Raw genomic sequence first — 18,144 nt, forward strand, 5'->3', positions numbered from 1 at the left:
GAATCAGAATACATAGGAGAAAACTTGTGAATGCGAACTGTATTAATAATACTCATATATTTATTATGGTCACAGTCATAAAATACAAAAGTTTTTATAGTATTGTATAATCTCTACAACCATGATACAGTTTTAATCTTGATGAAATTCATAGGAATATTGGGAAGGAAAACAAAGATGATGTGACATCCCTGGATTTATGTTATATAAATGTGTGACTTACATATTAAAGAGATAATATGAATGAAAATTGTCCATGATAAGTCTTTGCTAAAAATCGTGAATTAAATAAAATATCAAATAAGGAATTAAACAAAAAGTTGAAGCTACTTCTACTTTGTGAAATTATTGTGTGAGCTTGTTCATTTGAGCATGGGAATGACAGTTTTCTCCTGAGTATTATTGTTTGCTTCCTGGAAGATAATGATGATATTTGCCTTTTTTTTTCTTGGTTTTTCGAGACAGGGTTTTGCTGTGTAGCTTTACGCCTTTGCTGGAACTCACTTTGGAGACCAGGCTAGCCTTGAACTCACCAAGATCCGCCTGACTCTGCCTCCCGAGTACTGGGATTAAAGGCATGTGCCACTACTGCCCGGCCAGTTTTCTGCTTTTACACAATAAAAATGAAGCCTCAAATAGCAAATATCACCAAAGCTTGATTGGAAGACATAGAGCCACTGCTTCATACAATGGGTTTTAAACTGGTTAGAAGAATCTCACAGCTACCAAGGAAGGTTTAACCACAAACAGGCTGTATATTCAATATTAATATTTACATATTGACTTACCTTATAAGGTCTTGGTAGATCAGGCTTCTGGTACCTTAGTTTAAGCAACCCTATCATTTTCAGCAAATTTAAACACGATGATCCTAGTGCCACATATTACACTAGGTAGATTAAATCTGAAGCTATTATTGCAATAGAAGTTAAAATGATAATCAGGGTGACTGCTACAACTGGAGAGTGATGATCATTGAGCATTGAGTAGATGACAGGTAATTGTCCATTTTGACTTGCACAGTAAAATATTCTTGATGCTGAAAGCATTCCAGAAGAACTGCTGGTCACCAGTGAAGTTGAGATCCCCAAAGATATAACCCATTGTACAGAAGGAAAGACACTGTCCATCCATGTGACAGCAATAGAATCTATGAAAATTCAAAATGCCAAAGTCATTTTTGCTTGAAAGCAAATAGGACAGCACTCTGCAAATGTTTCTGTATCCAGGCATATTGTAATAGGACTTGGCCATTTTTTTCTAAGAGAGGGATTCTCTTACTCTTCTAATCTGTTGTGCCTTGTTATTGATTTGTCCATTAAAGCACATTAGAAGTGGATGTTTGAGAGCTGCAAGGCTGCTCAGTGCCAGGAATAACAGTTCTTGCTTTCTTTATTGATAAACTGTCTATCTCATGAATTTATGACCCAACCTTTTTGTCAGCTAAAAAGACAGAAAAAAGCCATACTAGCTGTGGAGACCTGGCACTATATTATACATTTTCCCAGTAAAAATGGCCCCAAATTCAGCCAGTATGGTGTTGCATAAGTTGTGAAGTTTGTGTGATGTGACACCTCCCTCACATCTTCCCTTTAATGGTCCTGTGTTGCAGATGTACTTAGAAGTGCTCCTGTCCAATATCCTTTTTGACATTGGCAAACCTTGATTATACTACTATGTCATTTTATAAGACTGAAAATATCCTAAGGAAAGACTATTTGTGCCCCTCTCTTTTTTATCATAGTATTTAAAATCAATGCTGCCCAGGTCTGGAATTGAAAATTTTCAGTAATCTCATTTGCAGAAAGGGAAAGTTGAAGCTCTGGTTCCAACCAGAATAAGCACTTGTCTCTGAAGAAAAGTTTTCATGTGTTTTTAACAATTTGACAGTCTACATATATAAATCCCAGAAAGTAATGAATGAGTGATGATAGGGCCACACTTATTCCTAGTGGCATTCTGATGGCTATATATAGAAGAGCCAATCATGAAAATTAGTGCTCATGTTTACAAATAATTAGCAATATTCTAGAAAAAATCAGAGTATTATAATGTGCAAAATATGGCTGAGAACTGATTGTGACTCACTTTTTCATCCACTTCTGATTGATACAAATGACAGCCTTAATGAAAATCTTGGCAGTGGGTTTCACATCAAAGAAAGTAAAGAGATGTTGCCTATTTTTTTTTTTTTTTTTGGTTTTTTCGAGACAGGGTTTCTCTGTGTAGCTTTGCGCCTTTCCTGGAGCTCACTTGGTAGCCCAGGCTGGCCTCGAACTCACAAAGATCCACCTGGCTCTGCCTCCCGAGTGCTGGGATTAAAGGCGTGCGCCACCACGCCGGGCGATGTTGCCTATTTTAAGCAGCCTCTTTCATTGTAAAGGTAAGTGTGTATTTTGAAGGATGAAGCATCTAAGCATAGTGTTGTTTATTCTTTGTGTTCTTGCCCTGATTGTTCAGGTATCTTGACATTCTTTTTTATTCTTTACTACTTTTCTGTCTTTGTCCTTTATTTTAGATTTTTTTGGTACATGGCCTACTGGATCTATAATTTAGTTTTTAACATGTTGTTTATCATATAATAGAGGATTTAGGTTATTACGTTTTCCTTAGATTTAAAAGCCTAAAACATAAATATTATTTTTATAGCACTGTATGTATACTAAACACATCTATGGTATATAAAACTTACAATCTTTATTTCTGAGCATAGAGAGACTTCTATCCTATTTAATTTTACTTCATCATACCTGAAGAGATGATTTCCTGTGGTGTCAGAACTGCCAAGTATGATATATTAGTCAGTAAGTATAACAGAGTCACAATTGACAGGCCAGCTATTACAGATCTGGTAATCACATCAGTAGGATTTTGTATTTTTCCTAAGAAAAATAAATAAATATATTAGAAAATGACACTTCAAACATATGAGCTTGCCAAAGTCCCATGTCATGGAGACAATCACATTAAGTTGCTGATAAAGTAATTCTTTCTGTCACTAGAGATCATGTATTATCTTCCTTTCACTGAGATAGAAATATTGATGGTTTAGATATATAATACAGATCTTCATATTTGGTCATTGAATGTAATTGAATTGAATGTAAAGTAGTGAGCTGTTGTCTTCGATTGTTTCCTGAACACAAGAACCTAGACATATGCACTCTTTTAAGGTTCATATTTTAGAGCAAAATGTCTCATGAGGCAATATGAATGATACAATTTTTTCATTTATAATCACCAATCTTACTGTGCAGTAACTTAACTCTGCAAACATTTATTAGAGATTTATAGTGATGTTAATGAACTGTGGTCTACAGTATCCATTTACGTCAGTGTAGTGTTCCCAATGCTCAGGTTCTCAAACATAGGTTATTTTGGACCATTTACATGAGAGTGGATTTCATGAGAAATTGGCAACAAAAATAGCTTTTTGATTCTGCAATTCAAAATATTAATTCAAAATTAAACTTGCAACAAACATGAAGTATTTATCAGAGCACACTTCACTACAGCCATGTATCAGAAATTATAACATGCGTATTACACAGTGCATGGTTGTCACACTGCAGAGTATCACCAAATATTACCCATAATACCTCAGCTCAGATTTCAGAAATTTAGATGCTGTAAATCTCACTGTACATAGTTTCTTCTAATAAAGAAACATACTTTAAGTATGGCAAGCAAATGTTTATAGTGCTTTCCTACCATAATTCCTGGGCATATATGTGCCAAATGTGTATGTCATTGAAGTGCATTGTGCTAGAATGTTTGATTTTTTAAATTTAATTTAATTTTACAATATAATTTAGTTCTACATATCAGCCACAGATTCCCTTGTTCTCCCCCCTCCCGCCACCCTCCCTTTCCCCACAGCACACCTACCATTCCCACCTCCTCCAGGCAAAGCCTCCCCCAAGGACTGAGATCAACCTGGTAGTCTCAGTCCAGGCAGTTCCAGTCCCCTCCTCCCAGGCTGAGCCAAGCTTCCCTGCATAAGCCCCAGGTTTCAAACAGCCAACTCATGCAATGAGCACAGGACCAGGTCTCACTGCCTGGATGCCTCCCAAACAGATCAAGCCAATCAACTGTCTCACCTATTCAGAGGGCCTGATCCAGTTGGGGGCCCCTCAGTCATTGGTTGATAGTTCATGTGTTTCCATTTATTTGGCTGTTTGTCCCTGTGCTTTATCCAACCTTGGTCTCAACAATTCTTGCTCATATAAACCCTCCTCTTTCTCACCAACTGGACTCCAGGAGCCTCACTGGGGCCTACCCATGGATCTCTGCATCCAGATCCCTCAATCATTGGATGGGGTTTCTAGCTTGACAATTAGGGTGTTTGGCCATCCTATTACCAGAGTAGGTCAGTCTCTTGAACATTGCCAGCAGTCTATTGTGGGAGTATCTTTGTGGATTTCTGTGGGCCTTTCTAGCACTTTGCTTCATATTGCTGATTTTATTTCTGACTGGAGTTTTATAAAGTTTGGGACAACTCCAACCACACTTGATATCCTAACACAGCAGGTGATATTACTGAGCCCCCTACGTCCATGAAGACCTACAAACTATTAGCAATTGGTGAGAGATGTGGAATTAGTCTTCCTGATGGATGAACACCCTAGTTGCAGTAGTCAGCTACAGAAACCTATATATGCAGCAACAGTGAGTGAGCACAGCAGGTTGTATTCATAAAGTTTTTGGGGTGTATATGTGACAACAGTTGTTAAAGAAGATGAAGCTGTGAATTTGGGGGATCAGGTGCAGATATGGAAAATTGGGGGAAATAGATGGAGAGGAAACGATATATTTATATCTAAATTAAAATAAATTAACTGTTAGATCAAGTTGTCTTGATATTAATAACAGTTTCTAATAATATCTGAACTAGCACTACTTGAGTTACTTACTACTATTGTGAGAAAGCACCATGACCAAGGAAATTTATAAAAGGAAGTATGTATTTGGGCTTACAGTTCCTGATGGATAAGAGTCCATAATGTTGGGTATATGCCTAAGAGTGGTATAGCTGGATCTTGGGGGAGATTGATTCCCAATTTTCTAAGAAAGTGCCATATTGATTTCCAAAGTGGTTGTACAAGCTTGCATTCCCACCAGCAGTGGAGGACAGTTCCCCGAGTTCCACATCCTCTCTAGCATAAAGTGTCCTCAGTGTTTTTGACCTTAGCCATTCTGACAGGTGTAAGGTGGTATCTCAGAGTTGTTTTGATTTGCATTTCCCTGATGACTAGGGATGTTGAACAATTCCTTAAATGTCTTTCAGCCATTTGAGTTTCCTCTGTTGAGAATTCTCTGTTTAGTTCTATAGCCCATTTCTTAATTGGACTGTTGGTCGTTTTGATGTCTAATTTCTTGATTTCCTTATATATTCTGGATATCAGTCCTCTGTCAGATGTGGGGCTGGTGAAGATCTTTTCCCATTCTGTAGGCTGTTGCTTTGCCTTGTTGACTGTATCCTTTGCTCTACAAAAGCTTCTCAGTTTCAAGAGGTCCCATTGATTGATTGTTTGTCTCAGTGTCTGCGCTACTGGTGTTATATTTAGGAAGTGATCTCCTATGCCAATGCATTCAAGACTACTTCCTACTTTCTCTTCTAGCAGGTTCAGAGTAGCTGGATTTATGTTGAGGTCTTTGATCCACTTGGACTTAAGTTTTGTGCACGGTGACAGATATGGATCTATATGCAGCCTTCTACATGTTGATATCCAGTTATGCCAGCACCATTTGTTGAAGATGCTTTCTTTTTTCCATGGTACACTTTTGGCTTCTTTGTCAAAAATTATATGTTCATAGGTGTGTGGGTTAATGTCAGGGTCTTCAATTCGATTCCATTGGTCCACATGTTGGTTTTTATGCCAATACCAAGCTGTTTTTATTACTGTAGCTCTGTAGTAGAGCTTGAGGTCAGGGATTATGATGCCTCCAGAGGTTGTTTTATTGTACAGGATTCTTTTGGCTATCCTGGGTTTTTTGTTTTTCCATATGAAGTTGAGTATTATTCTTTCCAGGTCTGTGAAGAATTGTGTTGGTATTTTGATGGGGATTGCATTGAATCTGTAGATTGCTTTTGGTAAAATTGCCATTTTTACTATGTTGGTCCTGCCTATCCATGAGCATGGGAGATCTTTCCATTTTCTGACATCTTCTTCAATTTCTTTTTTCAGGGACTTAAAGTTCTTGTCATATAGGTCCTTCACTAGCTTGGTTAGTGTTACCCCAAGGTATTTTATGTAATTTGTGGCTATTGTAAAGGGTGATGTATCTCTGATTTCTTTCTCAGCTTCTTTGTCCATTGTATATAGGAGGGCTACTGATTTTTTTGAGTTGATCTTGTATCCTGCTATGTTGCTGAAGGTGTTTATAAGCTTTATCAGTTCCTGGGTGGAATCTTTGGGGTCACTCAAGTATACTATCATGTCATCTGCAAATATGGAAAGCTTGACTTCTTCCTTTCCAATTTGTATTCCCTTAATCTAGCACTTGCTCAGCTATGTTTATATCAGCATTGTTTGTAATAGCCAAAACCTGGAAACAACCTAGATGCCCTTCAACTGAAGAATAGATAAATAAATTGTAGCACATATACACAATGGAATACTACTCAGCAGAGAAAAACAATGACATCATGAGGTTTGCAGGCAAATGGATGGATCTAGAAAAAAAATTCATCCTGAGTGAGGTAACCCAGACTCAGAAAGACAAATATGGTATGTACTCACTCATAGGAGGATACTAGATGTGGAACAAGGATGACTGGACTGCTACTCACATCACCAATGAGGCTACCTAGAAAACAGGACCCCAAGAAAGACACGGGGATCACCCAATGACGGAGAAATGGATGAAATCTACATGAACAGCCTGGACATGAGTGGGAGCAATGAACGGCGAGGGTTGAGGGAAAGAGAGCGGGAGATCCCAGCTGTATCAAGAACAGAGAGGGAGAATAAGGAATAGGAGACCATGGTAAATAAAGACCGCATGAGAAAAGGAAGAAACAAAGTGCTAAAGAGGCCCACAGAAATCCACAAAGATACCCCCACAAAAGACTGCTGGCAATGGCTGAGAGACAGCCGGGACTGACCTACTCTGGTGATGGGATGGCCAAACACCCTATTAGTTGTGCCAGAAACCCCATCCAAGTACTGAGGAATCTGGATGCAGACATCCACGGCTAGGCCCCAGGTGGAGCGCTGGGAGTCTAATTATCGAGAAAGAGGAAGGTTTATATGAGCGATAATTATTGAAACCAAGGTCGGATAAAGCACAGGGACAAATAGCCAAACGAATGGCAACACATGAACTATGAACCAAAGGCTGAGGGGCCCCCATCTGGATCAGGCCCTCTGAATAGGTGAGACAGTTGATTGGCTTGATCTGTTTGGGAGGCATCTAGGCAGTGGTACCAGGTCCTGGGCTCGCTGCATGAGATAGCTGTTTGAAACCTGGGACTTATACAGGGACGCTTGGCTCAATCTGGGAGGGGGAGACTGGACCAGCCTGGACTGAGTCTATCAGGTTGATCTCAATCCTCGAGGGGTGGCCTTGATCTGGAGGTGGTGGGAATGGGGGGTGCGCTGGGGGGAAGGGGAGGGGGGCAGGAAGGGGAGAACAAGGGAATCTGTGGCTGTTATGCAGAACTGAATAGCATTGTAAAATAAAATAAATTAAATAAAAGAAAAATAAAAAAGAAAAAAAAATGAGTCCATAATATTGAGGATGTCTAGAAGGCATGGTGGTAGCAATAAAAAGTTGATAAGTCACAGCTTTAAAAAGCACGGAAGGATCATAGATAGCACTCAAAAAGTGGGGTGTGAACATGGACATTCTAAACTCACTCTAGTGATATGCTTCCTCCAGCAACACTCTAATTTAAGGTTCCACTATATCTTCAAATAGCACCACCAACTGAGAACCAAGTGTTCAAGTACTTTCAGCATTAGAATGACATTTTCATTCAAACCACAAGCGTCCCTAAAGATACTTCTGCCATTTTTATTAGATATTTATATGAAATGGTGTTTTCAGTATTAACAATTATAAAACCAATATATCAGCCTTTAATCCCAGCACTCGGGAGGCAGAGCCAGGCAGATCTCTGTGAGTTCGAGGCCAGCCTGGACTACCAAGTGAGTCCCAGGAGAGGCACAAAGCTACACAGAGAAACCCTGTCTCGAAAAACAAAAAAAAAAAAAACAAAACAAAAAAACCCAATATATCAAATACCTATAAACTGTATATAATAGTCTACATACAGTATTATCACCTATCAGAGATTATATTCTTTAGGTGAAAAGCATAAGCACACATCTGTCTCATTAGGATGCAATCTTTCTTTTCTATTTGTTTAATGGTAAATTTTTTGCATTGCCAAAAATTTTAACCAAATTTCTTTTTTTTTTTGAGACAAGGCTTCTCTCTGTAGTTTTGGTGCCTGTCCTGAATCTCACTCTGTAGACCAGGCTGGCCTTGAACTCACAGAGATCCACCTGGCTCTGCCTCCCAAGATCTAGGATTAAAGTCATGGACCACTATAACCCGGCTAAACAAATTTCTTTGTGACTTTTATCATTAATGGTTTTATTTATGTACTTATTTAATTTATATATATGACGAGGGTCAAGTAAAATTAATGAGTTGGAAGTAGTCATGTAAGAAAATGTACAAGAAGCCCTCTGTTGGATGGAGCATTACCACATACTTTTTTCTCCTCCTACTCCATGCACTGATCTGTTATCAGGTAAGGCAAACTTTGAACTAAAATGAATGGTCTATTCCTGGCAGTGATGATAAGAAATGAGACTTTTCTGAATCAATATGGAGAAGTTTGTGGTGCTGAAAAGAATAATCACATCTATGACTTGACAGATATTCCAGTAGAGCAGTTGGTCAGTTTTCACACACAAGTTGATTAACTGGTTTGCTATATTTGCTGGAGTCTGGTGTTTAAATTTATGAAATAGACTTATCTCTGAGGACATTTTCAGCAGTAAAATAGGTTTCCCATGAAATGAATGAAGTTCATCTTTAAGGGACGACTCTAATCTCTTCTCATCAAATAGTTAAATTTTAGAGAGTTGTAACAAGATTAACCCAGAGAGTAGAAAGTCATATTATTACATAATGCAAATAATTGGAGCCCTAAAAATACTAGGAACATTAGTACAGACATGGTTGTGATGATTTGGAAGTACAAGAAAAAATGAATGCCACATATTAATAGATTTTAATCATGATCTGTTCTTTCTTTTCATAAAATACCTTGCATAAAATTATGAGACAAATAATGAGAAAAAATGTTCACACTGTGAAAAGGAAGAATTAAATTTTATTAAATTTATTTATCTTGAGAATTTATGTAAGACTCTCTACCTGGAAAGTTGCTGTCCCCCCTGGCCTGGGAACCAGGTACACAATCTTCACTATTTTTCATACCCCCATTTCCAATCCCCTTTCTCATCTATAGGCATGTAGCAAACTGCTTAAATGAGCTTGTCCTCTCTTTCTGAGTCTATTAACTTGGTATACCACCCAACCTGATGGTGGACCCATCTTTCCTTATTTCTGTGAACATTTTCAGCTCCCAAATTCTAGCCAATCTCCATTCTTTGGGCCTCCAAAAAATATCTAGAAATATGTCCTAGCCCAGATCAATAGTGAGCAAACCAAGAAGGGAGTCAGAAGCACTCCTTCTCAGTCAATACACAGCCACCAAGAGTTGCTAAGATCCAGAGAGTCCAAGGAAACTCAAGCACAGAAACACATTTTTAAGGAAGCCAATACCAGATATCAACAAATACCATCACAATCATTTCAAAACCCAGAGGCCAAGATGCCAGCACAAAAACACAGACATTAACAGCAAAGAAATTATCCCTGCAACAGAACCCAGAAACTAGTAGAGTAGCCCAATAGAAATGCAGTAGTGTTAAAGCACAAGACACAGACTTCAAATTAGCTATTATGAGCATGCTCAAAGACCACAAAAATTACATAAATGAATCCCTTCTTATGTCTGTGAAAATATAAGCAACCAGTGGAATGAAATAATGAAAACAGTAAAAGAAATAAAAGTAGAGTAACTAAAGAAAATCCAAATGGAGGTACAACAGAAATGATAAGTTTTGAAACCAAATATATGAACATAGAAAAAGGAAAAGCTTAGTTCAAAAACATAGAAAATATTTTTAATAAAATCATGGGAGAAATATCCCTAGCCTAAAGAAGGATGTGCCTATTATAAGTACAAGGAACATATAGACACCAAACAGACTGGATCAGAAAAGGAATTCTTGAGGAAACATAATGATAAAAACACCGAGTCTACAGACCAAAGAAAGAATATTAAAATCTGAAAGGGAAAAACAAGTATCATATAAAAGTATATTCATTAGAATACCACCTGATATTACAATGGAAACACTGAAAACCAGAAAGGACTAGACAGATATCCTACAACCAGACATGCCAACCAAGATTACTATACTCAACAAAACTTTCAATCACAAAAAATGGAGAAAGATAACGTTGAGTAATTAAACCAGGCTTATCTATCTACAAATATAGCTCTAGAGAAGGCACTAGAAGAAAAATTTCAGTATTAAGAGGTTAACCACATAGAATAAATCACAAGTCATAAATAATCTAATAACATCAATTCAAAGTTGGGTTGAAGTAGGGGGAATTCCCACACCACAAAACACAATAAGGGGAATCAACAAACACTTCTCATTGATAATTCTCAATATCACTTATCTTAATTCCCCAAAAGAAAGACACAGACTATCATATTAGATTAGGAAACAGGTTGTATCTTTATTCTCTATCCAAGAAACACACTTATCAAGGACAGAAGTCCACCTTAGGGTAAAAGGATGAAAAAAGTCATTACAAGAAAATGTATCAAAGAATCAAAAGTTGGTATAACCATTTTAAAATGTGACAAAATAGAGGTCAAACCAAAACTAACCAAAAACAATAGATAAGGGGACTATATAGTCATCAATGGAAAAAGCTACAATAAAGTCATTAGTATTCTAAACATTACCACACCAACCACAAGTCAACCAAGTTCATAAAAGAAACAGTACAATAACTAGTATCATATTTACACTACCACAATGATAGTAGATGACTTCAGTACCCTATCTATTCTTGCAAACTGGCAGATGACTCAAAGAAAAGCAAAATAGAGAAATACTGATGCCAAATGACATTATAAGTCAATTGTGCCTTGTAGATATTTATGGAATATTTTACTTGAACAGAAAAGAATGCACCTTCTTCTCTATAGCACACACAGGTTTCTACAAAATTGACTACACAGACATAAAGTCTTAACATACAAGACAATTGAAATAATGCCCTGAATCATATCTGACCACCATGAATATCGACAACAGAAACAAGATGAATCTTCAAAACTCATGGAAACTGAACAACTGTCTACTTAATGAGAATTGGATTAGAAAAAATTTAGAAATAAATTAATAACTGTGCAAAATTGAGAGACAATGAAAACATAACACACCCAAAACTTTGTGAAACAATGAAGGGAGTCTAAGAGAAGTTCACATAATTTATTAAAGGCTCCTCAAAAAGATTAGAATGATCACATGTTAGTAATTTAATGGCACACCTGAAATATCTAGAACAAAAAGAATATTTCATGTTCAAAAGGAGTAGGTAGCAGGAAATAATCACCTTATATCTAAAAGAAGTTAAATAAAAAAATACAAAGATTCACTGAAATAAAACATTGTAGGTTTTATTTATCAGATGTAGAAGTTCCCAGATAGATTTTTTTGGTCACATATATTATCATATCTTCTACAAATAGCAATACTTGGACTTTTTCTTTTCCAATTGTATCCTCTTGATTCCCCTTAGTGTATTATTGCTCTAGCTAAACCTTTAAGTACTATATTGAGTAGATATGGAGATAATGGACAGCCTTGTTTTGTTGCTGAATTTAGTGGAATTTCTTTGACCGTCCCTCCATTTAATTTGATGTTGACTGTAGGTTTGCTGTAAATTGCCTTTATTATGTTTAAGTACATCCCTTGAATCCCTGATCTCTCCAAGACTTTTACTATGCATGAGGTGTTAGATTTTTTTCAAAGATTTTTGACATCTAATGAGATGATCATGTTGGATTTTTTTGTTTGTTTCAGTTTGTTTATATAGTGAATTACATTCATTGATTTTCATATGTTGAACCATCTCTGCATTTATGGGATGAAGCCTACTTGTTGCTGGAACAAGGGGAACACTTCTCCATTGTTGGTGGGAGGGCAAACTTGCATAGCCACTTTGAAACTCAGTATGGCAGTTTCTCAGAAAATGAATTGGGGATAGATTTATCTCAGACCCCAGCTATACCAGTCCTGGTTATAGACCCAAAGGACATACCATCCTGCCACAAGGACACTTGATCTACTATGTTAACAGCAACTTTATTCATTTTAACCAGAAACTGTAAACAACCTAGGTGACCCTCAACTGAGGAATGGATAAATAAGATAATATATTTGCAAAAGAGCTTCTCAGCTGTTAAACATATTTTCAGGCTAATTATGGAAATAGAAAAAATTATCCTGAGTGAGGTTACCCAGATCCAGAAAGACAAACATGGCATATACTCACTTATCAGTGGATATTAGCTATAAAGGAATGGATAATCATACTATAATACACAGACCCAGAGAAGCTGTAACAAGGAGGGATCAAGGGGGGACACATAATCTCCCAGAGAAGGGTAAATAGAATAAATTTCCTCAGTGGACTGAGAGTGGGAGAGGTTGGGAACAGGAGGGAATCAGGTGCAGGGGATGCAGGGAGAGAGTACTGGGAGTGGAATCTAAATCTAGTTGAGTCATTGAATCTAGGATAAACATTAGAATGAAATAGTTCTTTCTACCGTATCTAGGGTAACATTAGAATATAGTCATTGTTTTCTGGAGACACATAGACTTTAAAGAAATTAGAAATTGTAGATAACTGTTTGTTTTCTGTGATTTATAGAGTTGTTTTTCTGAAGTTTTTATCCTTTGCATGACTTTGCTCAAAATACTATCATGGTATATCTGGAGTTTCTTGAATATTGGGTACTGCAAACAGTACACAATAAAGACTGAAGTTGAAAGGGTTATAATTATTTACTTCAGAGAACATGTAGAACATATCATAGGTGTTTTTGTTTAAGGGAATTGTTTTATTAAAATACAAGTCTGTAAAATAATAAATAAGCCTTTGCACAGATCTTTGAAATTCAGTTAACAAAAACTTTTTGTCCTTTTGTCAGTGAGCTGAAACTTATATTCTTAAGTGGCTTTCTTTCTTTGAATGTCCTATGCAATACAAAACACTGACATTTGGCACTCAACATCATGGGCTCAAAGAAGAGAGGTGTGTGTATACTCCAGGACTGCATGCCAAAGCATAGGTAAGACTCCAGGTTTGGGCAGGGATATGGGGCATTCACTATCTCAGGAGCAGAAAAATTTGAAGTTGCTAATATGTTTTTTGAAAGGAAATAGAATGAAAATGGAAGAAAAACACACCCTACAGAACTTTTGGTATAAGTTCAATGGCAGGCTTATTGGTTTGAGGTAACACCTCATGTTCAATTAAAACTGATAGTATGGGATCAAGTGTTGAGAAATTTAAGTCGAGCTCATCAGAGAGTGGAGCCTATACCAGTAAATATTTTGTCTTTAGGTAATTAATCTCTAATGCTTTGGAGCCACTGCAGAGTGAGGAATTACAGAAAGTTCACTCAGATGTGGAACAGAGAAATTGAAAGAAAACTATTGTGGCTAGAAATTGTCCATCAGCAGAGGGGAATTTTTTTTCACATGAAGATAAGAACGTTGTTTCAGAGGGAAAAGGAAATGAAGAATGTCAAGACAATAGAAATGAATATCCTTCTTTAGATGATACAGACTTATAAATGAGAAAGTTTGAAATGCTAACTGCACACTTGCATGAATTAAAGACATACATGAAAATATTAACAAGACAAAGAACAGGAGGAGAAAAAATATTCCTGGTAGGAAAAGAGTCAAGGAAAAGAAATCAAAAAAAGAAATTTCCTCAGTAAAAAGTGAAAGTGTATAGTCAAAAACCTCTGATGCCACCTTATGAGGGAATATAGAAATGGTTGCCTAAGGTCATAAGGACACCTTTACAGGCGTGTTTCTATTTAGTATGCAGGAAATGCCTGCAAATAATGTCTTCAGTGCTAAGTTTAGATTACAGGCCTACAGATATGACAGACTTAAGATGATTGAAAGAAACAGTGGTGGCATATAGAGTGCATTCAACTTCTGTAAGACATGTTTTAAATAATTGGGCTGCTTGGCATAGAATTATTCCACAACATCAGAAGGACTTAATGGCAGTTGTATTAGATGCTGGTCCTCAGATACAATAGCTCACCTGGTAGAGAGAGGAATCAGCAGGCAAGGAATAGCATAATCATGCTAGAATAGTGAATATACTGAAGGATCATTTTCTAGGTGAATTTAAATATGCTGATTTAGAAAGACAGGTATAATTTGATGACTCCACTATCATGCAGTGTCATTTAGCAGCATTAAGGGTCTGGGATGAGGTTAAGGAGGCAGGGAGGAGAACTACCTCACTTGCAAAAATTACACCAAGTTCAGGGGAAGCTGACATTGAATTTTTACAAAAATTTACTTCAGCATTGTAAAAAAGCAGTTTCTGATCCTGATGTTATGAAAGTTTCAGTTGAGTATTTGGCTTTTGAAAAATTTCAAAAGGAAATGTGTCCCCTGAGTATAATCAAAGAAAAGGGACTCAACCCTCAGGAGTTTGTATGAGGTACAGAAAAAGGACATATTGGACTAATGAATATAGATCTGTGAGAAAAGTGAGTGTAAGTCAATCTTATAATGAATATAGATCTGTCAGAAAAGTGAAATATAATCTGCCTGGAAAACTGATGAAGGGCTTAGCTCAGGACCCAAGAATAAACAACATGAGCCAATAATTTCTTGTCAGCAGTGAAGAAGCTCATCAATAAAGCAATCAGGAGAATTCAAATTCAGTATTGGAGAGTTAATGAATGATACTTCAGGAAAGCACTACTTCAGATTTAGCTATGGGTAAACATGTAACATTATCCCCACAATTTCCTTGTTATAAAGTAGCCACTGGAGTGTATGGTTCTCTTTCACCAGGGAAAGTAGGAATAATGGTGGCAAGAAGTAGTTTAACATCTCAAAGATTTATTGTAAACCCTTTTTTTTTTTTTTTTGGTTTTTTGAGACAGGGTTTCTCTGTGTAGCTTTGCGCCTGTACTGGAACTCACTTGGTAGCCCAGGCTGGCCTCGAACTCACAGAGATCCACCTGCCTCTGCCTCCCGAGAGCTGGGATTAAAGGCGTGCGCCACCACCGCCCGGCTGTAAACCCATTTTTATAGATGAAGATTACATAGGAGAAATTAAAATTGTGCTTCTATAAAAAAAAAAGACCACACAGATAGAAGCTGATGATGGAATTCCTCAATTATTATTCCTCCCTTATCTTAAAATAAAGCAGCTCCAGTATGTAGGACAGCAAGGTTTGTAAGCACAGGAAGAAAGGTGCTTTGGCAAAGTCATTATTGATGAAAGACCAAATTCCAAATAAACAATGAATGGGATTGAGATTGAAGGGTTAGTAGACACTGAAGCTGGTGTATTTATACTTTCTCAAGAGTCATGGAATAAAAATTGATGTCTCCAAGGGGTGTCTACTGAAATTTTAGGAATTAGAATGTTATCTCATATAAAACAAAATGTAGAAGGGAATACATGTATAGAATGTGAAGAACAAAAAGGGATATTAAAGCCTTAGGTGCCTGATATAGCCATGAATTTATGGAGGAGAGATTTGCTTCAACAACATGGCACTTGGATTCATATCCTACAACTTCAGAAACAGCTTGTAAATTATGTTAAAAATCGGATGCATTTCTGGAAAACTAATTGGAAATAATTACCAAGGAAAATCACAGACTATACAGTTTGCCAAGAAACAAGACAAGGCAAGAATCAGCTACTCAAATTTGGAGTAGGAGGCACTCCATTAGCCCAACTGCTCTGACTTTAAAATGGTTAACTAATAAGCCTGTATGGGTGGAGAAGTGGTCCTTAATAAAGAAAAAATGTGGGTGCTTGAGCAACTAGTACAGGAACAGTAGGATGCTATATGTATTGAGGATACTGTAAGTCCTTGGAATTCCCCTGTATTTGTAATAGAAAGAGTCCTGGAAAATGGTGAATGTTTACTGATTTGAGAGGTGTAAACAAAATTATTCAATCTATGGGTCCTTTAAGACCTTGAATTTCTTTACCTTCTTTATTGCCTAAAGCTTGGCCTATAATAGATTTAAAAGATTATTTCTTTACTATCATTTCCTTGTAGAAACAATATAGAGAAAAATTCGCTTTTACAGTTCCTACTTATAATAACCAGGCTGTAAAACAATATTAATGGAAACTCTTTCCCCAGGAAATAGTCCAACTTTACGTCAATAATTTGGAAATCAACCACTGGTTCATAATTTTCTCAATCATTATCTACCATTATATGTATGATATCTTAATAGATGCCTCTAATATCAACATCCTTAAAAGAATGATTTTTGAGATGTAACAGATTTTATGTCAATGGATATTGCAAATTGCTTCTGGGAAATTCAAAGAATAGATTCTCTTAATTATTTAGGATTTAAATTAAATAATCATAGAATTCAACCACGAAACATACAGATTAGAAGAGATCAATTACACAACTCTTAATAATTTTCAAATATTTTTGGGAGATATTAATTGGTTGAAGACTACCATTAGATGGACTATTCAAGAATTAATCAGTTTGCTTCAAATTTTGAAGTTGATTTGGATTGAAACAGTCTGAGGCACTCAACAGCTGAAGCAGAAAAGGAGTTGACCCAACTTAGTAGAACAGAAATTACAAGATGCCTGTGTAGATTGATTAGATTTCAATATTGAATGTATTTTAGTAATTTTGCCTTCTACCCATTCTCCTATTGGACTCATTATACAAAAGGAGGAAAATGTTTTAGAATTGAAATTTTTTTAGTCCATAAACAGGTAAAAAAATTAAAAACCTACACTGAAAGTTTTCTGCATTAATTATAAAGGAAAGACTAAGTCTTTATCAATTGTCAGGAATGGATCTGACTGAGATTATAGTGCCTTATACTAATGTTGAAATTATGCACTTGTGGATAATTAATGATTACTGATAAAGAGCTTGTAGCAATTATTTGGAGGAGATAAAAAACAAATATCCCAAAACTAAACAACTTCAATTTATAAAGAGAACTAAATAAAGTCTTCTCCATGTAGTGAAAAAAACACCTATTTCTGGGATGCTTACATTTTATACTGATGCAAATAAATTAGGAATGGAGGGCTTTATAGCAGGAAATGTAAGTAGTCCAAATTCCCCGTGCTTCTGTCCAAAAATCAAAATTATATGCCATTTCCATTGTTTTATTAGAGTTTTATTAATAAGATTACTGATTCTCAATATGTAGAAAACATTGTATTATACATAGAAACTGCTGAACTAATTCATAATTAACTTTATTGTTCATGCAACAACAACAAGCAATCTGGGAAAGGAATTTCCCATTTTATATTATTTGTATTTGGTCTCCTATGTGATTTCCTGGGCTATTAGCAAAAGGAAATCAAGAAATTGATAACTATTAATAAGAAATATTTTAGGAGATTCAGAATTTCATTAAAAACATCATGTTATTAGTAAAGGTTTAACAAAAACTTTTTCATTAGCTGATGACAAGCTGAAGAAATTATAAAAATATTGTCCTACTTGTTCTTTGTGTAATCTCCATGTTACTTACCTACAGGAATTAAATCTAACGGCCACCAAAGAAAGGAAATTTGGCAAATAGATGAATTTCACTTGGCAGAATTCGGAAAATTAAAATATATACATCACAATTTTGACACATACTCTTGATGTTAATGGGTATCATCTCTAAATTCTGAAGAGACTTTTGCTGTAATTATCTATTTATTATTAATTACCTATTATTTGCATTGGTAATATCAAAA

General features: G+C 36.2%; 1 pseudogene; it reads right to left on the bottom strand.

The window, feature by feature from the left end:
- Positions 1-555: 555 nt before the first annotated feature.
- The window catches only part of LOC114687988, a 33,015-nt pseudogene continuing 15,426 nt past the window's right edge, over positions 556-18,144 (bottom strand).

Source organism: Peromyscus leucopus, chromosome 2 (genome assembly GCF_004664715.2).
Source record: "Peromyscus leucopus breed LL Stock chromosome 2, UCI_PerLeu_2.1, whole genome shotgun sequence".
In the NCBI taxonomy this organism is placed as follows: domain Eukaryota; kingdom Metazoa; phylum Chordata; class Mammalia; order Rodentia; family Cricetidae; genus Peromyscus; species Peromyscus leucopus.